We start from the raw sequence: 16,664 nt of genomic DNA, 5'->3' as shown, positions 1-16,664 counted from the left end.
ACTTCTAATTGGTTATTAATTTTTTTTTGTTTAATTACTCTATTAGTTCTATAGTTTCGCAAAATTTTTAATTAGATTTTTATATTTTTTTCTTTTAGTTGAGTCCTTGCACAAAATTTTTTTTAATTAGGTCCCTATATTTTTTTTCCTTTTATTTGGGTTCCTACACCAATTTTTTTTTTAGTTGAGTTCCTATAAAATTAAGCCAATTACTGCTAAGAGTGACTAAATTAAAAGAAAAATTGGTGCAGGGACCCAATTATAAACAACAGCAACAACAAAGCCTTGTCCCACTAAGTGAGGTCGGCTATATGAATCAAACGACACCATTGTGCTCTTTCATGTATCATGTATGTAGAGAGACCGTTTACATGTAGATCTCGTTTGACCACCTCATGGATGGTCTTCTTAGGTCTTCCTCTGCCTTTTGCCCCTTGTCCATCTTCCATCTCATCCACCCTCCTGGCTGGATGTTCTATCGGTCTTCTTCTCACATGTCCAAACCACCAAAGACGTGATTCAACCATCTTTTCCACAATGGGTGCTACTCCAACTCTCTCCCTTATATCTTCGTTTCTTATTTTATCCAATCGCGTATAACCACTCGTCCATCTCAACATCTTCATTTCTGTCACACTCAACTTATGTTCGTGCTCCCCTTTAGCCGCCCAACACTCCGTACCATAAAGCATAGCCGGTCCTATAGTGGTGCGAAAGGCACTTTTTTGTCGCATATAAAACCAAATGTACTCCGCCATTTTGACCAACTTGCTTGGATCCTATGATTTACATCTTGTTCAATCTCTCCATTATCCTATATGATGCACCCAAGATACTTAAAACTTTTAACTTTTCGTAGGATGTTTTCTCTAATCTTCACCTCTATATTAGGATTTTTCCTTCTCAGACTGAACTTACATTCCATATATTCCGTCTTGCTATGACTTATGCGCAGACCATACACTTCTAGAGCTCATCTCCATAACTCCAACTTCTTATTTAGGTTTTCTCTTGACTCTCCCATAAGGACGATATCATCGGTAAAAAGTATGCACCATGGCACAGGCTCTTGGATGTGCTCTGTGAGTACTTCCAAGACTAATGTGAAAAGGTATGGACTTAAGGATGATCCCTGGTGTAATCCTATACCAATGGGAAATTCCTCTGTCACACCACCTTGAGTCTTCACACTAGTTGTGGCCCCATCATACATGTCTTTAATTGCACGAATATATGCGATCCTTACTCTCCTCTTTTCTAAAACCTTTCATAAGACCTCCTTTGGTACTCTATCATACGCTTTTTCCAAATCAATAAACACCATATGTAGATCCCTTTTATTACTACAATACCTCTCCATCATCCTTCTTAATAGGTAAATCGCTTCAATGGTAGATCTGCCTAGCATAAATCCAAATTGGTTCTCTGTTACTTGTGTCTCTTTTCTCAACCTCCCTTCTATCACCCTTTTCCATAACTTTATGGTATGACTCATAAGCTTGATCCCTCTAAAGTTTTCGCAACTTTGTATATCCCCCTTATTCTTGTAGATAGGTACCAAAGTGCTCTTTCTCCACTCATCAGGCATCTTCTTTGACCTTAAAATCTTATTAAAAAGCTTGGTTAACCAGTTGATGCCTTTTTTCTCCAAGACCCTTCCAAACCTCAATCGGGCTATTATCAGGTCCTACTACCCTGCCATTTGTCATCTGCTTTAGAGCCTCTTTTACTTCGAAGTTTCGGATCATTCGATAGTAGTAAAAGTTTTGATCTTCTTCCCTTGTGCATAACCAACCAAGGCTCGGAAGAGTCTTCTGTCCCTCATTAAATAACTCGTAGAAGTAGCTCTTCCACCTTTCATTAATCTTCTCCTCTTGAGCCAACACCTCTCCATCCTTATCCTTTATGCACTTAACCTAATCCAAATCTCTCATTCTTCTTTCACGACTCTTTGCAATTCTATATACACATTTTTCTCCTTCTTTCGTGTCCAAAGACTGGTAGAGACCCGCATATGCTCTTGTTCTTACTTCACTTACAGCCACTTCTGTCTCTTTCTTAGCCGCCTTATATTTTTCCTAGTTATCCGCGTTGAGGCATAAAGACCACTCTTTAAAATACTCCCTTTTTATCTTTATTTTATCTTGTACACTTGCATTCCACCATCAGGACTCCTTGTCTCTTGGTCCTATTCCTTTAGATTCACCAAAGCTTTCTTTTGCTGTTCTTCTAATAACTTCTGCCATCTCCCTCCACATCTCTTTCGCGCTTCCATTCCCATCCCACTTTGCCTCTTCTCCTACCCGTCTTAGGAAGCTTCTTTGTTCCTCACCTTTCATCCGCCACCACCTCATCCTTGGGTTCTTCGTATGATGTCTTTTCCTCAACTTTTGCTCAATGCAAAAATTCATGACGAGCACCCTATGTTGTGTTGTTAAACTCTCTCTCGGGATAATTTTACAATTAATGCAAAATTTTCGGTCGGCTCTCCTCAAAAAGAAGAAGTCAATTTGAGAGCTTGTCATGCCACTCTTATAGGTTATAAGATGTTCGTCGCTCTTTTTAAAACATGTATTTGCAATGAGAATATCAAAGGTTGAGAAAAAGTGCAAAATAGTTTTACCTTCGGCATTGATCACCTCGAAACCATGGCCTCCGTGAATACTCCCATATCCAGTCACTTCTCTCCCAACATGGCCATTTAAATCTGCTCCTAAGAAAATCTTATCTCCCAAAGATATGTCTTGAACCAAACTCTCTAGATCCTCCCAAAACCTTATCTTGTGTTGTTCGTCCGAATCCACTTGCGGTGTATAGGCGCTAATCACACGGAAAGCACCTCCCTCCACCACAAGTTTAATAGAGATGATCCGATCTTCCACCATCTTAACATCCACTACGTCTTTCTTCCACTGCTTATCCACAATTATTCCAACCTCATTCCTATTTTTCATCTTTCCTGTATACCAAAGTTTGAAACCAGAAGTATCCAACTCCCTTGCTTTCGTACTAACCCATTTCGTTTCTTATAGGCACATAATGTTAATCTTCCTCCTTGTCATGGTGTCCACCACCTCCATGGATTTTCCTGTTAGAGTATCTATGTTCCATGTCCCAAATCTCAACCTTCTGTCGCTCCAACCTTTACCTTTTACTTTGTGAACTAGCTTATTTACCCTCGTTCGTTCACGAAAATGCGAGAATCCTTGCTCATTTAACACCACATCCAGTAGTAGGGATGGCAAAATTCTCCGAGACGCTGGGATTCCTGCAGGGATTGCCCCGAATGGGGATCCGACTATGAGGAATTTTCCCCGTGGGAATGGGGATGGGAGACGAAATTCCCCCGAGGTAGGCGCGGGGACCCAAGTGGGGATCCCCACCCCATCCCCGCTAATCCCCAAAATTCATAAATTTACTGAATTGTCATTAATAATTTATTTCTCATATATGTTTTTTAGTCATTTCACACACACACACACACACACACACATATATAGAAACCCAAAACTTCGAATCCTCATTTGCATAACTCTTCTTCAATTTAGAAATTCCTAACGCTGTTCATACTCCATCCAACCTCTCTGCAGCCACCATTTCGTCGCTCTCCCTTCTCACCGCATCATCACACCTCACCGTGCCATGATCTTCACTGCATCGTGCTCTCTATTTGCGGCGTTCCTTTCCGTAACTTTGTCATCGTGTCCATTCTCCTCTCTGTTGTCGCGTCTCCCACCTTGTCCACTTCTCTATCCTCTGGCTCACCATTGCGTTCCCCCAGTGCGTCATTTTGAAAGAAGCCACCATCTTATCGTTTAGATTTTTTGTATAAAATCTTGTTATTTTGGTATAGAATGGATACTTACATCTCTATTCATATGAAAATTAATAATTAGTTAGAACTATCAGATAGATGGGGAATGGAGTTCCCGCAGGGAATGGGACCCTGTGGGGAATGGGGATGGGAGCAATATTCCCCACAGCGGGAAACGGGGGCGAGGATGAAGAGTAAATCTGGGGGCGGGGATGGGGAGCAGGAGGCATCCCTCGCCCCTGCCCTGCCCCATTGACATCCCTACATCCGGACACCGATGCAGTGGCTCTTGCTCATTTGACACCGTACTCGAGCTATACAGCACGTTGCTTCCGGGCAATGACCTAGCTTTAGCGTAATAATGTCTTTGGTCCATATCATGGGGTTCGACTATATTTTTATATTGGTTGTCGAAGACCTAATACAACCCTCCTCCTTTATCCGGGTTTGGGACCGGCTATGTACCACAAGTGTAACTTAGGCAAAGTTAGTGCAGGAACCCAATTAAAAGAAAAAAAGTATAGAAACCTAATTGAAAATTTCGCAAAACTATAAGAGCCAACGGAGTAATTAAACCTTTTTTTAGTTTTCACCTCTCTCTTTCGTTCTTCTATAAGTTCAGTGTGTCTTATGTCTCGCAGGGATTTGCAATTGAAACTTAAATGTTCAACTTGACATCACTTTGGAGTATTGAAGGATTTGAGTATAACTGGGTCGGGTTTTTAAAGCTTTTGTTTGGGTCTATTTTAAAAGCTTTTTCTTTCTTTGGATTTTCAACTTGACTTTTCTCTTTTGCTCTTATACATTTAGTTTTTTATATTCTATTTTAACTTACAATTGTTTTGAAATTGTTGTGATAAGAACTGATGTAGATGTTCATATCTCATAAAATTTAGTTTATCAAGGATGACCTTATTTAATGTAGTTTAAAAAAGTGTCATCATGTACGCATATAAATAGAGGCTTATGCCTTTAAAAAAAAATATAACAACAATAATAATTCTCTCTCTTCTTTTAGTGAGCAATATTTCTCTCTCTCACTTTAATATATATATCTCTCTCTCACTTTATATATATTACATCATATAATATTAAGTAAATACATATATGAATCATCTTTATTGAACTAATTATATTAATACTATAATTTTCTATTTATATCTTTTTTTATTTTATATTTATCCTTCTTAGTTATTTATTTTATAACACGTTATCAACACGAGACTCTGACCAAATATTAGGAAGATTCATGTAACAAATTTTTATTATGTCGAAACTCTCTCATCTTGAATTTAATGCTTTTGATATATCTGGAAATAACTATTTATCATGGATATTCGATGCTAAAATCCATCTTAATTCAATAGATCTTGGAGATACCATTAAGGCTGAAAATAATATATCCCATAAGGATAAAGCCAAGGCCATGATTTTTCTTCGTCGTCATCTTGACGTATAATTGAAAAATGAATATCTCATATTAAAAGATCCTGCAGATCTGTGGAAAGACCTTGAAGAAAGGTATAATCATCAAAAGATGGTGATACTTCCTCGAGCCCGATATGTTAGAGAAAACTTTTTCGACCTTCCATGCCTCGAATGTGCTCCTGCAGCAGCAGTATCGAGAAAAAAGATTTAAAAAATATTATGAGTTAATTTCTTGTCTTCTTGTTGCTGAATGCAACAATGAGTTGCTCTTAAAGAATCACCGAGCTAGCGCCGCCTATTTCCTAAAGTAAATGCGGCAAATTATTACCCCAGAAGAGATAAATGGCAAGGTTTTGGTAACAAGAAAAATTATGGAAGGAAAAGGAATTATGTTCACAAATAATCTCACCAGAAGTGGGATAAAGAAAGAAACAATGGGTAAAATAAATCAATTGAGGATAAATATTTACGTTGTGGTGGAAATGGTCATTGGTCGCGTACCTGTTGTATACCAGGGCACCTAGTCTATCTTTATCAAGCATCTTTGAAAAAAGATGACAAAGAAAAGAAAATAAATTTTGTTTCAAATGATATTGAAATTTCCACCACTCATTATGATGTATCTAATTTCTTTGAGGATCTTGAAGGAAATATTGGCCAATAATGGAATAATTTAATATGTGTGTTTATTAAGTATTCATGTGAATAAATAATATAAGAAACTTCTTGTTAAGTTTTATGCATTTAAATTTCAAAATTATTGAATGTGCTGATAATAATAAAATTTTTAGTATATATTACTAGCAGCTCAACAGGCCAGCCGCTTTTCTATTATTTTAAAAATATTAATTTTTATAATTTTATTTCTAAAATTATAAATTTAATAAAATAATTTAAACATTAAAAATAAAAAAATTTGAAAAGAAAAATAAAAAATTATAAATTATTTAATTTTTAGAATGTATAAAATTTATAAATTTAAATTAAATAAAATATTAAACAAATTTATTATGTTGTTATTATGTGTAATAAAATGAAAATAAAAATTTAGAAACATTATTTACAATTAACTATTTAGAAACGTTATTAAGTTTATGTATTTATTTTTAATAATATTAAATTTAAAACAAAGATAAAAGTTTATATTCAAAACACTCTTTATCTTCATATATAATTTCAATTAATAAAAAATATTTTTTTAATTTAATATTTATTTTTTTAAAATTATGTTTAATTTTATTATTTTTTTCAAAATTATTAATTTATATTTTTATTATATTCACTTATTAAATCAAACACTATTCTTTCTCTTATTATATATTATTCTCTATACACATACCTGCCATTGTCTCATCGCCACTATTATATTACCTATTCTCTTTTCTCATTTTTTTCTTCTCCTTCCATATTCTCTTCATCTGATCGTTATTAATTATCATCACTAAGTATCATTATCACAATGTTTACTCTTATCTATTACTTTGATTTATAACCATCTATTGTGTTAACTTTTATGAATTGTTAAAGTTTTGCTAAAAGAATTAAGACATAAAGCATTTAAAATTTACCCAAATTATCAAAATTTGATATTAGTAATCCTAATTATTTTCAACTAAAATAATAAAAAATAGTACTATAATTGTAAATTTTTTAACTAATCATTATAAATTTAAGTCGTAGATTAATATAGTACCTTAGCTTAGGATAGAAGGCAATCATTACTATCCACATTTGACTGTTATTTTATAAGTTTCACATTTTTTTTATTGTGCACACATCAATTAAACTATACTTTATGATTTTATTTTACATGTTTTGAAATAATGTCATTATATTTTAAGGATTAGATTAATTTTCATAGTCTAATACGAATCTTCTTATTATTTTGTTCGTCATTTGAATACTATCTATAAAAAAAGTTACTTAAAGGAAAATACTATATAAAAAGAGATAGAAAATTTTTAGATTTATCGTCATGGTTTGCTTCTTCAACCTCACTTGATATACTCAAATTTAATAGCTTTGATGGTGGTGATTCTTTGTAATTAGTTAGAAAGTTTCAACTTTCTCTTTTGCTCTATAATTCTCCTTACGATTTTGAACAAACTTAATTTTGTTATTAAATAATTTTTTAAATTTAGAATATTTTTAACTTCCTAATTAATCTTTCTGCAATAATTTAAAAAATTAATAAATATCAATTTTAGTACTCTTTATAATTAAATGTCAAATTCAATACTCTACATAATTAATAGTTTAGATAGTTTAGAAAGTTATAAACATAGACTTTGATAATATGTATCAATTAATAAACATAGACTTTAATAATACGTATCAAACAATATTAAAAAATATTGATAAATTTTAATAAATATAAAATATATTTATAGGTAAATAAATAAATAATTTTTTTACATATAACTTAAAATGACAAATATAATCTCTTATTTTTAAATAAATTAAATATAACTTGTATAACTGCATAAAAAATATAAATTTTTTTATTCATTATCAATTATTACGTCATAAAATTTTTATAATATTAGAAAAATTTTATATTGAAATGTTGTTTTTAATTAAAAAATATAAAATATAAAATAATTAACTTTATTACGATTACTATTATTAATATTATGAATGGATTGTCTATTTTTAAATTTTTTATTTGTTAATTATTTATTTTAATTATTTATTATGAAATTCATAATCTTATTTGTTAGTAGGCATTTTATATATAGTAGTGTGTAATAACATATCTTTAAATTTATTTATTACGAAATTTTTTTGAATAAATATTATATATGATATGATGAAGATAAAATATTTAAAAAAAATTATTGTTACTATTTTATACATTAAATTTATTTTATGAAATAAATTGTTTGAAGACAGATGATTTCTTCAAAAGTTGGACATCAAATTGTAGTATTGCCTTTATATATTATTTGAACCTAGTTTATATAAAAAACTTATTGAGATATTGAGCAGTAGTGCTCGATCTACAATTATACAAAAAATACAAACTTTATATGTAAAAATGGAATAAGATAAAGAGTATTTGTCTTCTGAATTTTTTTAAAAATTAAAAATTAGTACTAAAAATAAAATAAACCGTGAATATAAAATACCAACCACTTATATTATCATAACGTCTATTATTATTTTTCAAAAGATAGAACATAGATACCTATGTTTGGTAATGGAGTTAGCAGAGAAATTGTATCAACTCCCTTGTCATGATGATTTGCATGTGTCCATTTCTTAATAAATACATGTCAGAACCAAAAGATAGCAAGACGTAGAAAAAAAGGATCAGTGAAGAATATTTATAAGTAGAGCAATTATTTAATTTTCTCACGATTTGCAGCAGTTATTTAACTCTTTCATGGGTTAATGATGCAGGTGTCCATTTCTTAATAAATGCATGTCAGAACCAAAAGATAGCAAGGCGTAGAAAAAAGGATCGATAACAGAGAGGAATATTTGTAAGTGGAGCAGTTATTTAATTTCCTCACGACTGCAGCAGTTATTTAACTCTTTCGTGGGTTAATGACTTTTTTTATTTAAAAAATATATTATTACTATTTTATCCATAAATTTGATTTGTAAAATAAATTATTTGAGGGCAAATGGTGTCTATAAAAATTGGAAACCAAACTCTGGTATTGGCTTTATATATTGGTATAGATACTTCTTAAAAAAATATTTTCAATCAAGGAAATAATTTTAATCGGCAAACATTTCTACTCATTCTATTATTATTTTTCTTTGAAGAGAATGACAAGGACATATAGTGAAGATGCCTTGCGGATAGTACAAGTTTGCACACCATTCTCAAAAATGATATATATTTTACCCATCTTGTGCTAAAAGAAGACGATGTTAATACTATTATTGGCTCAGGTAATGTGATTGAAGGCTCCGAAAGAGCTATAATTTTGTTTCCCGGAGGAACAAAATTCATAATAAATAATGCACTATTGTCTATCAAGTCTCTAAGAAACTTGTTGAGCTTTAAAGATATCCGCCGAAATGGATATCATATTGAGACTATGAATGAGGAAAGTCATGAGTACTTATGTATCACAACTCATGATTCAAATAAAAAGGTTATATTAGAAAAGTTGTCATCACTTTCATCTGGGTTATATTATATCAAGATTAGTGCAATTGAATCACATGCCACTGTAAACCAAAAGTTTACTAACCCAAATTAATTTATAACTTGGCACGACCGATTGGGTCATCCGGGAGTAAGCATGATGCGGAGAATTATTGAAAACTCCCATGGACATTCACTAAAGAACTGGAAGATTCTTACATCTAGTGAATTTTGTTGTGCTGTATGTTCTCAGGGAAAGTTAATTTTAAGGCCATCACCAGTAAATATTGGATTTGAGTCTCCTGAATTCCTAGAAAGAATTTAAGGCGATATATGTGGACCTATTCATCCACCAAGTGGATCTTTTAGATATTTTATGGTCCTGATAGACGCATCTTCGAGATGGTCACATGTGTGCTTATTGTCTTCTCGTAACCTGACGTTTGCGAGATTAATACTCAAATTATTTGATTAAAAGTACAATTTCTACAAAATCCAATCAAAGCAATTCGTCTTGATAATGCTGGTGAATTTACTTTCCAAGCATTTGATACTTATTGTATGGCTAATGGAATAAGTGTTGAACATCCAGTAGCTCATGTTCACACACAAAATGGGTTGGCAGAATCACTTATTAAACACCTCCAATTATTTGCTAGACCCTTACTAATGAGAACAAATCTCTCAACCTCGGTTTGGGGGCATGCTATTTTACATGCCGTAGCACTTACTCGTTTGAGGCCAACGAGTTACCATAAGTTCTCTCCTATGCAATTAGCTCTTGGCCAGCAGCCAAATATTTTTCATTTAAGGATATTTGGGTGTGACATATATGTTCTCATTTCACCACCTTCTCGCACCATAATGGGACCCCAAAGAAAATTGGGAATATATGTTGGATATGATTCTCCCTCTATAGTAAGGTATCTTGAGATACAAACTGGAGATGTATTTAAATCCCGGTTTGCATATTGTCATTTTGATGACTCAAAATTTCCAACATTAGGAGGAGAGAATAAGCTTCCTAAAAAGGAACTTAATTCGAATGCATCATCCTTGATGCATTTAGATTCTCGATCAGGGCAATGTGAACTACAAGTTTAAAAGATTATAGATTTGTAAAGAAGAGCAAATGAATTGCCTGATGCATTTTTCGATACAAAGAGGATAACCTAGTCTTATATACCAGTAGAAAATGCCCCAATTCGAATTGAGTTTTTAGTTGGACAATTTGCCACCGAAACAAATACACGCCAAAAGCGTGGCAAGCCTGTTGGTTCCAAAGACAAAAATCCTCGAAAGAGAAAAGAGGTAAATACTATTCTTGTTGAGAAAGACATAGTAAAGACACCTGCAGTTGTCCAAAATTCTGATATAGTTTTAACGCCAGAAGACGTTCAGGTACCTGAAAATTGTAAAAATGATGAGATATCGATAAATTTTGTCTTTACAGGAGAGAAATGGGTCTGAAATAAGACAATTGTCAATGAAATATTTGCATATAATGTGACATTAAAGATCATGCATGAAAGTAAGGATCTTGAGCCAAGATCAGTCGAAGAATGTCGATAAAGAAATGATTGGACAAAATGGAAAGAAGCCATGAAGGCTGAATTAGACTCGCTTGCAAAATGTGAAGTCTTTGAACCTGTAGTCCGTATACCGGAAGATGTAAAACTTGTTGGATACCGATGGGTATTTATGAGAAAACAAAATGAGAAAAATGAAGTTGTGCGCTACAAAGCCCGACTTGTGGCACAAGGTTTTTCACAAAGGCCTGGTATAGATTATGAGGAAATATATTTCCCTGTAGTGGATACAATAACATTGCGTTATTTGGTCAATTTATCCGCATATCATAGAACGCATATGTATTTAATGGATGTGGTAACAATCTACTTATACGGCTCATTAGATCGGGATATCTATATAAAAGTCCCTGAAGGACTAAAGATGTCTAAACCATCTAATGAATATTTGCAGGGATTATACTCAGTTAAATTGCAAAGATCTTTATATGGTCTAAAGCAATCTGGACGAATGTGGTATAATCGTCTTACTGAGTATCTGGCCAAAAATGGATTCAAGAATGATGATATCTGCTCGTGTATTTTCATAAAGAAATCTGCATTTGGATTCATTATAATTGCTGTGTATGTTGATGATTTAAATATCATTGGAATTTCTAAAGAGATTCCAACAATTATAAAAATTCTAAAAGAAGAGTTTGAGATGAAAGATCTTGAAAGAACTAAATTTTGTCTTGACCTGTAGATCGAGAATACAAAAAATGGGATCTTTATTCATCAAACGACATACACAGAAAAAATCTTGAAGAGATTTTATATGAATAAGTCACACCCATTGAGTACCCCAATGATCGTAAGGTCTTTGGATGTGAAAAAGGATTAATTCCGTCCTAAAGAAGAAAATGAAGATATCCTTGTTCCCGAAGTACCATATCTTAACGCCATTTGAGCGTTAATGTATCTTGCTAATAATACAAGACTTGATATATCATTTTCTGTGAATTTACTAGCAAGATATAGTTCCTCTCTAACCAGAAGACATTGGAATGGAATCAAACAAATTTTTCGATATCTTCATGGAACGGTTGATATGGGATTGTTTTATCCCTATGGATCCAAGTCACAACTAGTTGGCTATGCAGATGCTGGATACTTGTCTGATCCACACAAAGAGAGATCTCAAACAGGATACTTGTTCACATATGGTGGTACAGCTATATCATGGAGGTCCACGAAACAGACGATTGCGGCAACATCCTCTAATAATGTTGAAATACTAGCGATACATGAGGCAAGTCACGAGTGTTTTTGGCTCAAGAGTTTGATCCAATATATTCTGTCATCATGTGGACTGATTGATCATAAGATAGCTCCAATTGTCCTGTTTGAAGATGATAGAGCATGCATTGCCCAACTTAAGGGTGGATATATCAAAGGTGATAGAACAAAGCATATTTCTCCCAATTTTTATTCACTCATGATCTTCAGAATCAAGGGACAATTGATGTCTAACAAATCCAATCAAGTGATAATCTGGCAGATTTATATACAAAGTCACTCCCAAAATCTTCTTTTGAAAGATTGGTACATCAGATTGGGATGCGCCGATTTTGAGATATTAAATAATGTCGATAAGAGGGGGAGACATTACTCTTTTTTTCTTGATCAGGTTTTTCCTATTGGGTTTTTCTTGACAAGGTTTTTAATGAGGCAGTCTCCATCACAAAGAATTTTGTACTCTTTTCCCTTCACTAAATTTTTTTTCCATTGGCTTTTTCTTTAGTAAAATTTTAATGAGGCATAATCCTAAATGGTCATCCAATGGGGAGTGTTATGATAAGAATTGATGTGGATGCCCATTTCTCATAAAGCTTAGTTTATCAAAGATGACCTTATTTAATGTAGTTTGAAAAAGTGTCATCACGTACGCTATAAATAGAGGCTTATGCCTCTGAAAAAAACACAACAACAATAATAATTCTCTCTCTCACTTTAATATATATATATATATATATATATATATATATATATATATATATATATATATATATATATATCTCACTTTATATATATACACACATTACATCATATAATATAAAGTAAATATATATATGAATCATCTTTATTGAGCTAATTATATTAATGCTATAATTTTCTATTTACACTTTTTTATTTTATATTTATCATTCTTAGTTATTTATTTTACAACAGAAATAACACAAAGTTTACGATTTTATGATTTCTTTTAGAAAATGTTTAATCCAATAATATCTTGATAAATGAAATTTTACGTGTCCTGAAAGTAATTTTTACAGTATTATATTTGAATTCTAAATTTTTATTTTATCTCGAATATTTTATAAAATTACTATATTACTCGTGTATATTTTACTCTTATCTTAAATTCCTAATTTTAACCCTAACATCACAAAATTACTAATTTGTTGCCCTAAATCCACTAAACACACACAGCAGCAGCAACAAAAAAACAAAAGAAAGAAATAAAGAAAGAAAGGGGAGAAGGGAACGGGAATAAGAAGAGAAGATGAGGGGAAGGTCATCGCCACACCCTGCCTAGTCGTCGCCGCCATTCCGTGGAGATGCCGCCATCTTCGCACGAACCAGAGGGTGATGGAGACGAAGAAGAATGCACGCGAGAGAGGAAAAGCTGCCGTCATTGAGGACTTCATCACTGCCGCTGAAGGTCCCGACTGTCGAGCTCGTCGTCGCCGTCGCACCTCCTATCCTTGCTGCCGCTGAGGAGCTCAAAGAGAGAGAAACGCGACGAGGGAGGAGGAGGTTGCCTCCGTCACTGCCAAGCCATCACTGGCGGGGTTGGGTCCACCCTCGTCGTCATCATCAAGCTGCGCGCCACCGTTGCCGTCGGGATCTCCACTCTGTTTTTGCTGCAACTCGCTACTGTCTTTGTCTATCTTTGGTTTCTATCCAGTCTTCGTTGGAGTCCTCTGTTGCCGGAAAAACACTACTGGAGTTGCTGCAGTATGTTGTTCTTGTCTTGAAACCCTCTCCGCTAGTGTATAAGTATTTTCTTATGTTTGGTTAAAGATTCTGAAGTATTTGATGTCGTAGGATTGTGTACCATTTTTGCATGCTGGGTTTGTGGCTGCCAGAGTTGCTGTTGCAACATTTTTCGTTGTTCCTCATAATAAGATCGAATCTGTTTTACCTCATTTTGCCATAATAATTTATTCTAGTTTTGCTTAACCTCAATTTTTGCGTTAAATCCAAATTATGTTTGGTAGGTTGTTGCTATGATCATTGCGGTTGCTTGAAAATAATCAAGGTTATTGCTGCTACTGAGAATCAACAATAAAAGAGAAATTATCGCATTTCAATTATGCAATTATGATATTTTCAGGTAGAGAATTCGTTTTGAAACTAAAGATTTTAAATTATGAATGCCAAAAAAATTATCGAATAATTACAAATAATTCATGATTGTCTGGAATGATTGAATGATGAGTTTAAGTTGGATTTGTGACCGTGAAAATGACTAAATTTAATGAATATGTTCGTGATTGTTTGAGAATACTGAAAATTCTTATTTTTAGCTAGTTGTAATTAGAATTTGTTGAGTTGTGGCTATAAATGGTGATTGACTTAGGGTTATTGGTTAAATTAAAATATGATAAAGGCTCAATATTTAGTAGTTAATATTAAGAAAGGTCACGTAATATTCTTTCTTGTCACGTAATATTCTTTCTGGTCACGTAATGTGCAGGTGGGCAATCGACACATGAGCTGATGGCCTGCGTAGGGCTAGCCATGCATCATACTTTTTATGCATTTTCTCTGTGATGTGTTTTCTATATGTGTGTGTGTGTGTGTACTTTATGATTGTTTGACTTTTATGTTCTTAATTTGTTAAGTTGAATGCATTCAGGTTCTTGTTGTTGTTGGCTAATAATAGTAAAATGAACTCAACTTCTAACTTCGATCCTACTAAGGACTCTCAGTTCTTACCCCTTCTTTCCAACTATTTCAACTACAGGTGTGAAGGCTTATTGTGAAGTTTTGGAAGCATAGAAGAGTTTGTTTGTGAGTTGAGTTGTTGCTAGAATTTATTTTCCCCTCGTCTTGGTAGTTGAAGCTTTTATTTCAGAGGGGTAGGCTTGTATATGTTGTTCATTGATTAACTATAATATATTACTAGTAATTATGTGATTATTATTGATTGGAAGTCTTCATTGAACAATTATTAATGAATAAAAATAAAATTTACTGGCTTTCATCCGATAAAATGGGAAACGTGATAATGTCGTAAAGACTTATTATTAAAATAATAATAAAGAAAAACAAGTCATTAACACCTTACTTTTGGTACGATCATGACGTGCTAGAAGTTTGTTAGTTACATTATAGTATTTGAGCAGTCCTTCCTATAGAGCCTTGGGAGTGTACTAACCATGCTTCATTGTATACTCTGAGTGCTTGTCATGCGATAGGACTTGTTCTAATGAAAAGAGTTTGAATTTTATATGCATGATTGTGTATTGATTGATACTATTAGTCGACCATTACATCTCTCATAATATTTGGTTTGGCCAACTTGATACTGATGATTTGTGTACATGAAAACACTAACAGATTATCATAGACGAAATAGAAGTAATAGATAATGCGAATCACGGGATTTAGGAATGTTACAAGTTATTTTTCAGATGATCGTTTAGTTTCGACTTACAATTTTTGTTTGTGTCATGTGATTTGGAACCCCTTTTTTCTTATTGGAGTACTTTGTTTCAAATACTGTTTCTGAACCATGCTTTGATTCCTTTCCTATTATATTCTATCATTCACATATATCTTTGCTTGATCATGTTTCTAATTGTCTACCTGAATCTTTTGAAACATCTATCTTTGTCAAAGCTTGGTGTCAATATAACGTTAATTTTTCTCATGTTTGAAAACTGAACATTGTCAATTTTTTTCTACATGTTTAAAAGAGAAGTTAGTATGAATCTTTTTCATCTTAGATCAATTTTTTAGAACGAAAATTTTTGTAAGTTGGGTAGATTGTAACAACCCATATTTTTAAAACTTTTATTAGGTTATTTATAATTTATTTTATTAATATGAACTTATTATCTTTAGAGGATAATTTCATTAAAAGTAATTACATTAAATTTATGATTATTGAAGTTTAAATTAATTATGATTTATTCTATTAGTTTAGACTATTTATTAAAAACTATTTTATTAGGCAAAATTAAATTAATTTTATAATTATTATTACCATTTGAATTTGGATTAATAAGATTATTATATAATCTTATTATAATAAGATATTTTACATAATTAAAATTATAATTTTAGTAATCTAATAATAATGAACATTTTATAATTTAATTTGGATCATTAATATTTTAAGTTTAATATCTACCAATATAAGTAAATATCGGTACTTTTTGATGGACTTAGTTTTGCTAATACTTCATCATATATCTTCTATCCTTATAATTATTATGTTACTAATGTTATTTATATTAGTAACTCATATATTTACCTCCATATGTATTTTTACTTGTATTTTAATACATCTAACTTTCATAATTATCCGTTTAAGATATTCATAACTTGAATCGCTGACTCTGTAGGTTCAGGACGTGACGCACGCCCCCTTCCTTAACACATCATCATTATCCTCATTAATCTTATATTATCTTCTTCATTCTAACCGAATCAAATAGAAAGAAAAGAAGAGAGTAAGACCATGAGAGAAACCATGGAAGCCATAATCTTCCGAACTTGATTTTTTGAATTCCGTAAA

The sequence above is a fragment of the Arachis stenosperma genome, chromosome 6 (assembly GCF_014773155.1).
Source record: "Arachis stenosperma cultivar V10309 chromosome 6, arast.V10309.gnm1.PFL2, whole genome shotgun sequence".
Lineage (NCBI taxonomy): Eukaryota > Viridiplantae > Streptophyta > Magnoliopsida > Fabales > Fabaceae > Arachis > Arachis stenosperma.
The sequence above is the reverse complement of the archived record's forward strand: the minus strand, read 5'-3'. Positions refer to the sequence as shown.